General features: G+C 48.0%; 1 long non-coding RNA gene across 3 annotated transcripts in view; it reads left to right on the top strand.

Annotated features, from left to right (window-relative positions):
* Positions 1-14,382, top strand: part of LOC131481132 (uncharacterized) — a 260,332-nt gene that overhangs the window by 216,558 nt on the left and 29,392 nt on the right. Inside the window, exon 6 of one of the 3 annotated variants that reach the window (XR_009246052.1) lies at positions 10,166-10,461. The exons of the other annotated variants lie outside the window; for them this stretch is intronic. This is a non-coding gene — a long non-coding RNA (uncharacterized LOC131481132). Of the gene's footprint in view, positions 1-10,165; positions 10,462-14,382 lie in introns of those variants that run through there. 3 annotated transcript variants of the gene reach the window in all.

Below are 14,382 nucleotides of genomic sequence, written 5' to 3'. Positions count from 1 at the left end.
AGTGCCTGCTGTGTTTCAGGTTGTCTCTAGATGTGACCTGCTCCTGTCGTTTATGCTCATCTTAAACTGCTCATTTAAAATGAAGCATTGAACTGTGTGCAAATCATGCTTATACTTCAATGTACATATATATTAAAAAAACCCATACAAGTTTAAGAAAAAAGGTGGAGGAAGAGTACAAATCTATATATTTTAATTATCTCATGTCAAGCCCTACTGTTTATCTTGCCCCCTCTCCTTGGGAGCTGGGCCTGTGCCTGGCAGGCAAGGCCAAGTGTAAATGGCTCTTAATTGATGTGATTAACTGCATCTTGATGGGGAGCCTAGTTAACACTGGAGGGGAGGGGTGTTTCATCTACCAAGGAGTGGATGTTTGATGCCTTGAAAGGGCTCCAAGGACTCACAAGGCTGCTCCCTGAAATGTGGGTGGGGGTGCTCTCTGGCCAGTAAAATTGCACTGTTATCATAAAAATTGATTTTTTTCCCCTGATGTTTTCTCTTAGTTGCTGCACAACCCATTCCTCATTTTCGTTTACAAGGGAAACCAATTTGAGGGTTCCAATGTGTTTTTCAAGGCTGTGTCATCCATGAGAACACAGCCTTCAGAGCTAATACCTGTAGGCTTCCTTAGGATGTGGGTGACAGAGGCCAGATGAGAGCTGGGAACAGACTTTCTCTGTCCCTCTTACATCCTGCACGAAAGGTGTGGGTGAGACATGGATGCACCCAAGGATTAGCACCAAGCAAGCATTGGCCATTTAAACAATTTATTATTTTCTAAATCAACTTTTTCATAAAGTTGAAAGAAGTATCAGTTGTAAGCTGCACAAATAAATCTGTGGCTGGGAGCAAGGACAGAGCACGATGCCGTTCTGAGAGGGGGTGATTTTCTATCTTGATCTCTCGCTTGCTGCTCACCTAACGTGTGTGGTTTTCAGTGAGTGTTTATTGAATGGGGAAGTCATTTTGGTGATTCTCTGTGATCAGAGAGGTCTGCTTTGTTGGGATCCTCCTCCCTTTAGATCAGGCCCTTCCCACTCCCTGGATACAACTTAGAGACTTGAGGCAGTGCTGTCTAAACCTGTAGACCTAGGGCTTAGCCAGTCGGGGCTTGGTCTTGCCAAGCCTGGGACCAGCTGCAGATTTTTGCAGTCATGGTTCCCCCTTGGCAAGAATGGGATAGAGAACTCTGGTTGCTGAGCTGCATCTCCACCCATGACAGAAGCTCAACCACGCATGCACACAGTGTCTGGAATGTGCACATGCGCATGCATGCACATGGACAACCCTTGTGTGTTTGTAGCCCAAACGAGGTCCAGAAGGACAAAGCCACATGACGTCACTCATCCAAAATCCAAGGAAGGTACTCTCCGAGAGGTGAAAATGGAGTGTTGTTGACCAGGCTCTGCCTTGGTGGAGTGAGGAAGGAGTCTGGTCTGAGTGATGATCCAGATACACAGCTTCAGTTAAATTGAAAGAATCACTTCAGGAGATCTTTGTGCAACATGGTAACTATGGTGTACAGTATGTTGTATTCTGAAGATGCTAAGAAGGTAGATCTAAAATGTTCCCTAACAGATAACTGTGTGAGGTGATGCATGTATTAATTAGCTAGGTTTAGTCATTCCACAGTGTATGCATATTTCAAAACATTGTGTTGTACAGAGTAAATGTGTGTGATTTTATCTATCTATGTAAAGGCATGAAATAAGTCTCCCTTCCCATGGATGAGATGGGATTGCTTCCCTATGACACTCGTAGCTGTGTTGCTAATGCGAACAGAACTGACTGCAGCCGACTCGTGGGTGACCACTCTGTGCTCCTTCATGCAGTCCTTGGCAGTAGTGGCTTTGGGCTCTATGAGACATGGCGGACGTCACCACAGGCAGTATACTGGCTGAGCCAGCATGAGTATTGTGTTCTAGGCTGGTGGAGGGTGCATCTGGGGTGCTGCCTACCTGCTTGGGATTCCTGAGGCACTTGTACGTGGAGGTGCCTTTGCACACACCTATAATGTGAGCCTTGAGCCAGCATCTGTCTCATGGCCCTGCTTCCTTCCTTCATCTAAGTGGTTTCTCTCCCTTCCCCAACCTCCACCTACAATACCTTAGTTGGCTCCCTCATGTTGCAGTGGTTTTCAAATTTCTGTTTACAAACTGGATCCTCTAGTAACCTTGGTAAAATATGTCCTCCTGGGCACTAGTTTGTGTCTCAGCTGCGAACACTTCCAATCCATTTCTCTGCATATGGCCTGGGAAAAGCAGCAGAAGATGACCCAGGTGTTTAGGCCACTCTGTTTTCATTGGAGAGCAAGATGGAGTCCAGATCTCTCACTTTGTCCTGGCCTGGCCTTGGCCGTGCTGGCCATCTCACGAGCGAACCATGAACAGAAGATCTCTCTGTGTGTCTTCCTCCCTCCATGCCCTCCCCCTTCTCTTCTGCTTCTCTCACTCCCTTCGCCCCCTCCTCTCACTTTCCGCCACCTTTTCTCTCTATAACTTGAATTCAAAATAAACAGATATTTTTCAAGTGGATTCCTGGAAAATCCTTGCTTTTATTAGTACAGGACCCAGCAAATGACAATTTTTTGTTTCTTGTTTTTTAAAGATTTACTGTTGTTTATTTTGAAAGAGAAAGGGAAAAAAGCAAGAGAGGAAGACAGAAAGGGTGAAGTGTTCCAGCACTGATTCACTCCTGGATGGCCTCAGGTGCTGGGCTGCCAGGTCAAAGCCAGGAAGCAAAAGCTTCTTTGGAATCTCCCACGTGGGCCACAGCGCGTCTGCTGCTTGCTCAGCTCTTAGTGGGGAGATGGGTTAGAAATGGAACAGCCAGGACTCAAACTGATGCCTATATGAGGTGCTGGTGTCACAGGTTGCTGATTTACATACTGTGTCATAGCCGCTGGCCCCACAAATGGCACTTGACTAAACATTTTAGGTAAGTTTGTTGGAGCTGTTAGGCAGTGTAAATAGTGTATGTCTACATTCCAAGAATTTACAGACTTGTTTTTGAGAACTAACATGAAATGATTAGTTGAAGAATATCAAAACACTGCTGTAAGACAAAAGTTGTACATTTTATAGAATCTATGTTAACTTGTCCAGTGCAATTCAGCTTTTGCAGGTGCTTAGTAATTGTTTTTAACATAGGTTATGAGTGTGTTTAAAATATCTAATGTGCTATATGTGAAGCTCAGGGAAGCCTTAACCCATGAGTCCTACTTGAGCAGTGGCCCTGGATGATTTCCTGCTCCTAGGAATTCAGATCTGGGAGTATTGTTACAGATGTCCTTCTTTGGTGTGTAGCTCCTGCCATCACGGAAGCTGCTACCTAGAGGGGAGTGACTCACCAGTCATTGCTGCGCAACACATTCCTGGAGAGGTTCGGCAGCAACCTGGGCTTTCACCCGACCTCCGGGTGCAGGGGTGCCCCTGGCCTTGACGCTGATTCCATTTCTTCTTCATTTCTCATCGACTCTGGCTTCTCCTTCCTTTGATCTCTCTGTCTTTAGGCTGGCTTGACTCTGGTTCCTGAGCCCTGGGCGATTAAGGGAGTAAGAAGGGTGATCCTCGCATTGACACTGAGATCGCAGGCATTGCCAATGACGAGTACGGTTTTCAGTTTGTGTTCCTGCAGAGGAAGACATGCTGAGTGTGTGACTTCAAGTAAGGCCTGCAAAGCTAGCTGATTTCTCAGCAGGCCGTTGGAGTCCAACACCTTGCTGAACATTGTATGCCCTGGAGTCCATTAGTGAGTGAAGCTGATGGTGTGCCTGACCTCTTGGAAGGCTTTTATTTCTTCATCCACTTATTTGATAGACATCTGCTGAATACCTATTATGTGCCCAGTGCTACAAACAAGGCAGATATAGAGTATCTAACCTAGTCTAGGAGGTGGGCGCTATAAGATTACATCCGTAAGTAACTCTAACACTCCAGGTGTGCCCAGTTCTATAAAGAAGAAAGATGAAGGGAGTAGGACATGGTGCTTGCAGGTGGGACAAGGCAGCTATGCAGCTGCGTGTCTCCCTCATTGCAGTAGCTATTGGAGGAGTTTCCTCCCTTGGTCTTCCTCTTGTCTCTCCCAATGGCTGCCCCAGACTCCTTAGCAGCACTGCTTCACACCAGCCTCACCCCCTCTCTTTCCCAGATTAGACTCCTCTGCCTGGCTTTCAAGGTCCTCAGAATCCTGACCCTCTCCTAGGGCTCCCAATTATTCTGTCTCTATTCTAGCCTCATGGGGCTCCCTGCCAGCCCCTGAGCATGCAGCCCCCATCCTCAGTCCAGACCCTGGATGGTGGATGCCCCCCTCCATCCTCTTGTTTAATACCCTCCCTTCAAATTGGGCTCTGGCAGTGGCCCTGAACCTACACCCCTCAGGGCCCACACTTGACACATCCTCAGCGGTCTTGTTTTATTATCTTACATTTCATTCCTTTGTGGTTATCTGACATTCCGCATGTTGAAGTCTTGACTCCCTAGCTGGGTTATACACTCAAGGAATGGTCTCAGTTTTGCAGTTTCTCTCCACAGTGTCTTGGTGATATCAGGCACTTAAGAAACAGATTTTTCAAGAATCAGTTGGATCGGCAGTGGGGCCAAACCAAGTGGAGTCATCCAGGGGCCATCCTTCCTCTCTTTATTGTTCAGCCTGCTCTGCCTCCTATCTCCAGGCCCTCTAGATGTTGCTGGCACTGCGCATGTGTGGGTATGCTTCCTGAAATGCCACCCCTTGCATTGACAGGTGGCTGTGCAGGCCGCCTGGCATTAGCTACCACTGTCCTAGCATCCAGGGCAAGGAACACACAGGAGGCCTGGCAGGATGGGATCAGGCAGCCAGCTGCACCAGGGCTTTGCCAGGGAGCTGATGTTTAGGCTGAGCTAGGAAAAGGGTGATAATTTGCCTGACAGAGCAGCCAGGGCAGGGAGGTGGAGATCTCCACTAGAGCCAGGGGTGAGTAGTGCTAACCTGGAGGGTGGGGGGTAAGGACTGAGGGCTCCTTCCAGCAGACTGGAAGGAGCTTGGCCGTGGTCTTAGCCCTAAGGGATGCTCTGGCAGGTTTGTTTTGCTTTGTTTTGTTTTAAAGATTGGTTTATTTGGGTTTATTATTTGTTTTTATTTAAAGATCAGAGTTATAGAGAGAGAAGAAGAGACATCACTTCCCAAGTACCCTCAACGGACAGAACTGGACCAATCCAAAGCCAGAAGATTCTTTTGGGTTTCCCAAGGGAGTGCAGGGGCCCAAGGAGTTGGGCTATCCTCCACTGCTTTCCTAGGCCATTAGCAGGGAACTGAATCAGGAGTGGAGCTGCTGGGACTCTAACTGGCTCCAGTAGAGGATGCTGGTACAGCAGCGGGAGTGTCAGCTTGCTGGACCATGGCACAGTCCTGTGGAGGGTTTTAAGGATGAGAACTGATCTTTCTGCCTCATGTGCTTTCTTCATGGCCTTTCGTTTCTGCCACTGACATGTCTTTCGTTTTTTCATTTTCTGATGCAATTCTTTATGTTTGCTTTATTTGAAGATAATTTTAGTTTATGTTTTATGAGGATCAATACATTTCATTTCATGACTCCTGACTTTGTCTTGGCCCAGCTGTGGCCATTGCATGTGTGTGGAGAGTGAGCCAATGGATAGATCTGTCTCTCTCTGGCTGTCACTGTTTCTCTCTCTCTCTTCTCTCTGTCAGTGTACCTTCCAGGTAAGTCAAAGTGAATAAATGATCTTTACATTGTGCTTTAGAATGCCCAAGTTCCAGAACCCCGTAACATCTCCAGTCTCCCTGCCTGTGGGTCACACTGTATCCCAGAAGCCCGTGCTTTATGCGGAGGTGTTTTCTGTGGACAAGGTTTTTTCTTTTTTTAAAAAAGATTTATTTATTTTTATTGCAAAGTCAGATATACAGAGAGACAGAGAGGAAGATCTTCAGTCTGATGATTCATTCCCCAAGTGGCTGTAATGGCCAGCGCTGAGCTGATCTGAAGCTGGGAGCCAGGAGCTTCCCCCAGGTCTCCCACGCGGGTGCTGTGTCCCAAGACTTTGGGCCATCCTTGACTGCTTTCCCAGGCCACAGGCAGGGAACTGGATGGGAAGTGGGGCTGCCAGCACATGAACCGGTTGCCCGTATGGGATCCCAGCGTGTGCAGGATGAAGACTTTAGCCACTAGGCTATCATGTTGGGCCCATAGACAAGTTTTTTTTTTTTAAAAAACTTTTATTTTATTTGTATTTGAAAAAGAAAGTTACAGAGAGAAGATCTTCTCACTGCTGATTCAATCCCCAAATGCCTACAATGGCTGGAGCTGAACTGCTCTGACAGTGGGAGCCCAGGAGCTTCTTCTGGGTCTCCCACATGGGTACCAGGTCCCAAGGCCTTGGACCATCTTATTCTGCTTTCCCAGGCCATCATCAGGGAGCTGGGTTGGAAGTGGAGCAACTGGGACATGAATCAGAACCCACGTAGGATGCTGGCACCACAGGCAGGTAGAGGGTTAGTTCACTATGCCAGCCCCTGACAGGGGTTTTGGTTGTAGTTTTCATATGCAAATGTCCTTGTTTATTAATTTTTTTCTTGCTTTTTTCAAGAGATTTTAAGCTTCTTCCCTCAAATTTTCTCATCGTTCCAATTTTTCCCACACTTCAGTACTGGTAGTCCTCATGGCTGTCTGTGGGAAAGACCACTCTCTCTAAGTTGACAAGGTCGGTCAGCAGGTATGAGTAGGGACCAGCATGGCAACGCAGCATGGTGAGCATCCCTGTGGACAATGTCAGCATCCCTGTGGACACTGGTTTGATTCCGTCTGCTCCACTTCTTGAGATCCCTGCTGAGGTACTTGGAAAAGCAGTGAAAGATGGGATAACTCCAAGGAGTTACCAAGGTTCCCTGCCCCCTGTGTGAGATCCAGGTGGAATTCCAGGTTCCCGGCTTCTGCCTGGTCTAATGTGGCTATTGTATTTATTTGGGGAGTGAACCAGGGGGTGAAAGATTCTCTCTCTTTAACTCCGCCTTTGAAATAAACTAATAGTTTTTAAAGGACATGTTAGCATTCTTAAATATGTAACCTCTTAAGCGTAGTATGGTGCATCTGTGAACGTGGGTACCTGGGCGTCACAGCAGTGCTCACCAGAACAGCGGAATCAAGGCATCTCTCATGGAAAGTTAAAGAAAAGATAGAAAAATAGGCTCTGGAGTTTGTTCTCAGAATTTTTAGGGTGCTTGGCCTCTCTTGATAGTGACAGTGAGAATTTGTCTTTCTGAAGAATGGGTCAGTAGATATCGCAGCCTGGGTTGGCCTTGTGTCCTTGTTTGAAAGGTTCATTTAGAGGCCGTAGTGTAGGGAAGAGAAGGCTGTGAAGAGGTTTCTTGAAGCTGGCTACACTGAGGAACAAAGTGAGAACCAGGGAGCTTCAGGGATGCTTGGTGCTCCACTGCCTGGAGCTTTCCGAACATCAGGAGGGCCTTGGTGGGGGCGGGGATGCGGCACCTGCACCAATTAACACAGTGTTCTTCCTGGGAGGATGAAACTCCGTTATCTATGGAGAGAACAGCTCTTCCTAAGCAAGATGAGGGATCTGACTACTGGAGGTTATAAGAGTGTCACCGTTTGTTCCTTTCTCTTGCTCTTTAAAGATTGATTTATTTTTATTGAAAGGCAGGTTTACAGAGAGGAGAGACTGAGAGAAATATCTTCCTTCCACTGGCTTATTCCCCAAGTGGCTGCAACAGCTGGAGCCGAGCTGATCCAAAACCAAGAGCCTCTTCAGTGTCTCCCACACCTGTGCATGGTTCCAGGCACTTGAACCGTTTTCCATTGCTTTCCAAGGTCAAAAGCAGGGAGCTAAACGGGAAGTGGAGCAGCTGCGTCACAAACCAGCACCCACATGGGATGCTGGCAGTTGGAGGTAGAGGATTATCCACTTGAGCCATTGTACTGACCCCTCATTTCTCTTTTTGGTAACCTGATTTATTTAGTTAAACAGTATTCTTTTCCACATAAGTGAAGAAAAATCTCTATATGTGAATGCCTGTGGCCTCCTGTGCCCCTAAAGTGGCTTCTCTAAAGGTCAGTATGAATCTGTGTTTTCTGAGACATGTCACAGTGTCACAGGATGTCACTGTCATACTCACCAGTGGACAGGTGTCAGCGCCTCATGGACCCTTCGCTGAGGCGAGTGGTAGGCCTGCAGCACAGGGCTGTGTGTGAGTGTGAGCCAGGGAGTGCTGCTGCCTTTGCTTCTCACATGTATCCAGCAATCCCCTATTTCTGTGTCCTTCCCATGCCACATCTCCTTTAGATCTTGTGATGGTGTTGGATGGGCAATAGCATTCCCACCATTTCACAGACCAGGAAGTTAAGTCCTGAGAGCTTGTGGTTGCTGCCATCCAGGCAGCTGCTTTTCTGTTCTGAATTCAGGCTCTCGACATGCGATCTCCTCAACTGCTCACAGGACAGTTCTCTAGGGCCCTATTTCATATCTGCTCTCCAAGAGCGGATGCTGTGGCTTTGGAAAGTTGGTTGTGAACATGTCTTGTCTTAGCTGGTAGGTGCATGGGGGCACTGAGCCCTGGATTTCCTGACTCTCTGTTGGGGTGAGCTTTTCCTATTGAATTTGACTTTGATGGTGCACTCTGGTCAGGGCGTGCAATGGTCTGCAGAAGGCCCATCCCTGGCTGTCCTTCAGGTTCTTTTCATTCTCATTCCCCTTCACTCCTCCGTAAGCATCCATGCATGGCCTGTGAGGATATATGGGCCTTTCTTGTTCTACTTGGGTGTCTGCTCTGAAAGTAGGTAGCCAGAGGGAATTCTGTTCTAAATTTAATATGGGTCTTCTTACTCAGCCAAATTTTTGCAAAGATCAATATATTTTAGTTGGTTTACCAAAAGAAAATAGGACTTAGGGCTGAGTCCCTTGAAAAGAAATTTAGTTACTTGGTACTTCTTCAGGTTCAGGGGCAGGGCAGGGCATTGGATCAGTTTGGTGAACATACCATGGCAGAAGACATCATGGAGAGAGTTAGACAAGAGGGAGAGATTACATGGTGGCACAAAAAGCTGGCAGCAGGGAGAGGCCAGTCTTGCTCTCCTGATAACAACCCTCTCCTGAGAGCTAGCAAAGGCTCTCCCAGGAGCCCCCTTAATTCCTTCCAAACACTAGACCCTCAGTGACTTCCAATTTTTTGCACATCTGAAAGTGCCCATTACCTGTCAACACTGCTGTTTTGGGATCACATTGAAATCATACCCAAACCATAAGAATCCATGGTTGATGGGCCCGGCAGCGTGGCCTAGCAGCTAAAGTCCTCACCTTGAAAGCCCTGGGATCCCATATGGGCGCCGGTTCTAATCCTGGCAGCTCCACTTCCCATCCAGCTCCCTGCTTGTGGCCTGGGAAAGCAGTTGAGGACGGCCCAAAGCCTTGGGACCCTGCACCCGTGTGGGAGACCCGGAAGAGGTTCCTGGTTCCCAGCTTCGGATCGGCGCGCATCGGCCCGTTGTGGCTCACTTGGGGAGTGAATCATCGGATGGAAGATCTTCCTCTCTGTCTCTCCTCCTCTGTGTATATCTGGCTGTAATAAAATGAATAAATCTTTTAAAAAAAAAAAGAATCCATGATTGACATTCTGGGTACCTCTGTTCCCGTGGGGGCTGCCTTGACCCTCCCATCTTTAAGGTCCCGCCCCATTCACACATCTTATCCCCGACAGATTCACCCTCGATAAGTCCCACCTTCCTCTATGGTGAGCACAGTACACCTGTGCCTGTGTGTACTGTGGGAGTTTCAGGGTGGATGCGCTGTGTGGATGAGTCACAGCACACACACATCTCATTTCGCGAGTTCGGCCAGAGAGATTTCCAGAATGGTGGCAGCAGTTGATGCTTCCAGCAGTCACGCTCAGTGTTTCTGTTTCACCACATCCTTGCCAGCACCTGGTATTATCAGATGCATCGGAGAGGGCACATTCCAGAGCTCAGCTGTGTGAGGGCTTGGATCAGCCTCTCAGCTGTGTGCTTTTCTGCTACAACAGCACTTCAAGCAGAGAGGAACATCATCAGGCAAGAGAAAAGCTCCTCTTTTTTTCTCCTGCAACCCTCAGTCTTTTGTAAGGGAAGAAAATTTTCCCCAGAAATTCTCAGTACATTTCACCTTTTTGTCTCATTCACTAGACTGGACCACAGAGATAGCAGGGTTGTCTTAGCTGCAGCAAGCCAGGACCAGTTCTTCATCCTGCACATTACTGTCTGTCTTACACCTGAGCAGAACTGGAAATATTTTAGTGGAGCAGTAGCTGATGGACTACTCAGCAACCCGCACGGCCACCTTACAGCGGATGTCTAAATCTGGCCAACTTTCTGAGCAGTGCTGCCTCTTCCATCCAAAGGATCTTCCCGCTGGTCTGTTTGATGAGCCATTTGCAAGAATTTCCGAAGCAGTGAAGCAGCACCAGCATGTGTCCACTGCCCCGGGGATTGGAAACAGCCGTCCTTGCCAGGCTGATTCAGATCCAGTCACATTGCAGCCTTGGGTTCCTGCAGTGGCAGATTTCAAAGACAGAGCACCAAAGCTGTAGCCCTATGCCCTGATTCCAGGGTGCACTGCCAGTTGAGGACAGGTGGCACCTAACACCTGTCGTGAACAGTATTTCTGAAGGTAACAGCTTCCGTTTTTCATCAGTCATATGGATGCTGCTGTGTCCACACCCTTCCCCGCATCCTCCCTTTATTAACTCCTTCCCAGAGCAGTCAGTGCCTGTATGAACAGCTGATGGCCCTAGAGAGGGCTGTGCATGGAGAGCTCCTATGTGTACACATTGTTGTCTTGTTTTCTGGGCAGGGAGGTGGGGTTTGGTAGAGCCCAGCCTGAAGAGGTGACTGCTGTGCTGTCACATCGCCTGAGGTCCGCAGACCCCGTGCCGTTTGCTTCTCACCAGCTGCCACTGTGCTGCTCTGTGCAGCCAAGGCCTTGCAGTCAGCTCAGCACGCTGCACACAGCAGGGGATGCAGTGCTAAGACTCTGGAGGGCAGGAGGAAGACTGGATGCGGTGGAAGGGGCTTTCCCCAAAGCTGGGCCACGTTGTCTCTCCCACCTGGAGCTGGAGGATGCCCTCTTGTTAACACAGAAGCCCACACCTCAGGGTGGTTCAGGCCAGGCAGACACACAGATTTGTAGAAGCACGTCACTCAATGCTGATTTTTCGCCAAGTTTTCTCTGTGACTGAGCGTTCCGTAACTGTTGGATGCTGGTTCAGCCACTGACCCATTTGAGAAGTGCAAAGGAGGAGCCTTCCCCATTTCCCCATGCGGCTCATACTACCACAGCATCACAGCCCACGTGCCACATCATCATGTCCACATTTCATTTCCCTGACCACCCAGGGGGATACGGGAAGCTTTGTTTTTTGAGAAGAAAACATTGCTGCTTTGGGAGGTGTGCAGCAGAAGTCACCCAGCTGAATGACTAGCCAAGATGAAGCCCGGGTGTGAGGGCAGCTTCCGGGAGCTGGGGCAGGATGGATGAAGGAGCGTGTCCTTGAATAGCAGGTGACATTTGCTCTTCTCTTGCCTGCTTCATCCCTGAGATTTTAATCCTGACTCCTTCTTTGCAGGAGAGTGTGAAGCGCCAGCCCCAGCGGAGACATGGAACACTTTCCCCAGGAGCCAGAGGACACGTGCACGTGGGGAAAGGAGCCTAGCCAGTTGCCACCAGTTGCCCCCCACGCCCCTCTTTCCCATAATTCCCCTGTACATTGTGCCAGTGGTTTGGTCACTGCTGAGCTATCTTTGTTTAATGCATTTTTGACAGAATAGTTAGTCTGAAAATGCTATTTTCAGTTAAACATTCTTGTTGAATGGCCTTGGATTTGAAAGGATTCTGTCAGAATGGCTAATTACCTAGCAGTTGCTGCAAGGGGATAGGGTGCGTTCAATTTCAACCCTTAAGTAGTTCAACTCACGCCCTATGTTCCCCCCCCAGGAGCTGTGAGCAGCCATCTTCCTCTCACACTGCATCTTCTCATAGCTTGTTTTTAGAAACTAAAGTTAAAACAACAATTTCAGTGGACGCCCTTTCTACCCTGAGCGACCCACATGTGCCGATGCAACAGCCGAAGTGCCCAGGGGTAACAGCTCTGACTCCGTCTCTGCACAGAAATTCTGTGTTGGCGAGCTCTCCTTTCTGCTACAACATTCCTTTGTGAACTCCAGCTCACGTCAAAGGCAGTGGAAATTCCACTACAGTTAGACAAGATGTGTCTGTCGGCAAATTGTTGTCACAAGCATCTTGTTGCAAAGTGACAGACTGAATTGGAATGTCCTAGAGACTCTGCTGTGACCACGTGTTCCCAAGAAACATCACTGTCTACTTTCCTGCTAAGCTCTGCTTTCTTCTCGCAGCAGAGCTCATGTCACACACCTCAACATGCTGATTGTCTTGGGATGTTTCCTGTCGCTCTGACAGAATTCCCGAGACTGGGACATTTGTAGGGAGTCAAATTGATTGTGGTTCATGGTTCCAGAGCCTGGCAAGTCTACAGGCAAAACTGTGGCATCTAGTGAGGACTTTTTCACTGCATTGCACCGTGGTCAGAGCCTCTCGTGGTGAGACACAGTATGTCCTGCCCAAGTCTCTCTTCCTCTTTTTCGAAAGCCACTAATGCCTTCTTGGCGGCCCTGCCTGATGACTTCATCTGAACCTGATCACCTCCAAATGCAGTCAGCATGTGAGTTTGGGGGACAAAGTTTCCAACGTGAACTCTGGGGGTACACAGCCGAACCCCACAGTACTTGCTGCATGGATAAGCTTCTCACACAACAGAACTTTGCTGATGGAGCAGCATCTTTCCCCTTGTTTCCTGCCTGGCACGTAGTGGGTGCTCAGGTTTTCCCCTTGTTTCCTGCCTGGCACGTAGTGGGTGCTCAGGTAGTGAAGGAATAGATATACATTGTTGTATGTTGTAATCTAATTCTTTTCTATTTTTGTTGCATTTTTCTAAAAATATTTTATTATGGTCAACTTAAAAAAGAATAAACTTTCAACTTTAAGATCTCAAACTTTCCAAATAAGACTGGAATCCTTTCTGGACACTATTCCATGTCTTTGTCATTTTCTCTGTTTGGGTAACATGGGTTACATTTGTCCTTGCCTACCTTGCTGATGCATGTTGATGTGTGCATGTTGCTAGGCCTGTGATGAACAGCAGTTTGCAGTTTATTCTTCACTCAGCAGTGTATCAAGGAATGCTGTCTGTGTTAACCACCTCCTTGTTAACTGCTACATCATTTTATTGCATTGGGTGGATATGTCATTTTTTGCTTGGACCAAGTACATTCTTTATCTGGTTTCCCATTCATCATACTTCCAGATCCCTTCTCATATGGGTGTTGACAAACTAAGCACATCCACTCCTATCTTTCGGTAGCCATATTTTATAAAAGTCAGTTGCCTACCCGTCTTGGAGATTATGTCAGACAGGAAGAAATAAATATGTGAAATGCTAAGGGGTAGAAAATGTGCTGTAATCCCTAGTCCTTAGAATCTAGGGAAGTGTACTGAGCCCTGGGCATTCTCAAGTCTGAAGGGTGATAGTAGGGTTGGTGTTAGCCCTGCCGTTGCCAGCTGGGCTTCCCTGATCACATCACTCGCTGGCCCTTTGTATTTTTCTCATTTGCACAGGGAAATCAGTGAGCCTCTTCTAGCTCTCAGATTCTGAATGGCAGTGCTTGCAGTGTGCTTTGACCTAGAGGTTGTGTTGTTAGTGCACCCTGCACTTACAGGGTGTGTTGGGGTGGGAAAGGCAATTGCTAATAGGGCCACAGCTCAGTGTTCTTAGCCAAGGTTGCATTACAAAGAGCCATGAGCGCCCACTTTTGGATTTCACACCGCTTTCCTGTTTGTTGCTTCTAAAATGTTTTGCTTCATCTTTTGTTCTTAGTAATGTGGCAATGGGGAAAGAGATAATGGGCCCCTGAGTTGTTTCTGGGTTTATCTAACTTCTCTTGTATGTTCGTGGGTAGGTCACATACCTTCTCAGGGTTTCTTCTCTATTGACAGCATGATTACAAAATGTAAACTAGGCCAGTTGTGTTTCATATGGCATTTCTCAGCCTTGCCACCCACAGGTTGGTTCCTGGGTTGATGAGGCATTCTTAGGCCACACCAAATCCCGTGGCTGAGTTTTACATGTTTCATGGCAGAGTTATGCACCTCCCATTGGCCTTGGTGACACGTGCCAAGGCCTCCAGAGAGCACTGCACGGCCATGATTCAAAGGTGGCATTTTCTCTCGTGAGCCCTGGAACTGTGTGGCAGGGTTGAAGACAAAGGGTATTCCCCTGCTCTGAGGCTCAGAGCCACAAGGGTCACAGGACCTGATTCAGATGTCAGTG

The sequence above is a fragment of the Ochotona princeps genome, chromosome 9 (assembly GCF_030435755.1).
Source record: "Ochotona princeps isolate mOchPri1 chromosome 9, mOchPri1.hap1, whole genome shotgun sequence".
In the NCBI taxonomy this organism is placed as follows: domain Eukaryota; kingdom Metazoa; phylum Chordata; class Mammalia; order Lagomorpha; family Ochotonidae; genus Ochotona; species Ochotona princeps.
This window is presented reverse-complemented; position numbering and strand designations above follow the sequence as displayed.